The following is a 1,215-nucleotide window of genomic DNA, read 5'->3' on the forward strand; positions in this document are numbered from 1 at the left end:
TTAGTTGGGCCTGGCGACTAAGAACCCGCAGATTTGCACCTGCTTCACGTTGTCGAACCCCAACACGCGCACGTAGCACCCGGGAAAAGTCTTCTTGCACTCCTCGATTTCCCTCAACACCTGCGCTGAGTCCTGGCATCCTAACATCGGCAGCTTCCACATCGTCCAGTACCGACCATCGTAGTACCCTGGCGATGAGTTGTTGACGCGAGACACGCCGTTCGAGTTCTGCTCCCAACCACACGGTTGTCAGAAAATGCATCGCCGACTACCACTCTCCCACGCCCACATTTCTACATTTCCACAATTCGCTCTCCGACTCACTCGCCCACACACGCACCTTCCACACATACACCGCATGCCACCACACCTACTTGCTACAACCATTCCCTCGCCTCGCCAGCATCAAGGAGAATCAACCACCATCCCCATACATCATCTGTCTTGTCCTGTCCTGTCCCAAAGCTGACGTCACACGCAAACCAAAGTCAGCATCCCGCGCAGCTTACCACATCGAACTCCAGGCACGGGATCAGCTTCTGCTAGATCATGTACTCCACCTGCTTGGCGATGGCGTCGTCGGACAATGGCGGCAAGTACGAGAACGTCTCGAACTTGGTTTGGCCTATGGGGTTCCACACCTGCATGCACTGCACGCGGCTGCCATTCTGCACTGAGCTTAGCGTTTGGGCCTTGGAGGCGCACAGAGTGGCGCTCTTGAGGCCCGCGAAGGCCTTGGTGGAGGTCGACCGGGAGGTCGACGAGTCTGACGAGGCTGTGGCGAAGGCAGCGGGGGCGGCGACGGTGGACGCAGCGACGATGGACGCCATCGCGAAGCCGTGAATGCTACACACCCATCTGAAGCAAGTCGAATTTCGTGGATAGGTAGACAATGTCGATGCGATGGTGCAGTTGAAATTATGTAGGACCCAACGGAACGAAGTAATTTGATCGTGCCCACAGCTTCGAGCGGAGCACAGGCAGATGGGGTTCGATCGGATAGTCTTTCCGGCTTTTCCGTGCATCCGTGCCGAGAGGTGACTTTCCAACAGTGGAGCTGCCTCATCGATGCGAAGGCCCCTTTCACCACCTTCGTTCTCCTTGACACCGGATTGTGTTTTTTTTACACTTCCTGTACTGAAATTGTAAGGGGCAGTTTTTGGATGGCTAAAAAGTCTCATCTTTGGAAGAGAATACACTGTAAGATGATTTCTT

General features: G+C 54.9%; 1 pseudogene across 1 annotated transcript; it reads right to left on the reverse strand.

The window, feature by feature from the left end:
- LOC112281161 (ribulose bisphosphate carboxylase small subunit, chloroplastic-like) lies at nucleotides 1–989 on the reverse strand (annotated as a pseudogene). Its single transcript, XR_016502559.1, has 2 exons — nucleotides 510–989; nucleotides 1–228 (listed from the first exon to the last, which is right to left on the reverse strand). The product of XR_016502559.1 is annotated as a ribulose bisphosphate carboxylase small subunit, chloroplastic-like (transcript).
- Nucleotides 990–1,215: the final 226 nt, after the last annotated feature.

Source organism: Physcomitrium patens, chromosome 4, assembly GCF_059467195.1.
Source record: "Physcomitrium patens ecotype Gransden chromosome 4, ASM5946719v1, whole genome shotgun sequence".
NCBI classification, from domain to species: Eukaryota; Viridiplantae; Streptophyta; class Bryopsida; order Funariales; family Funariaceae; genus Physcomitrium; species Physcomitrium patens.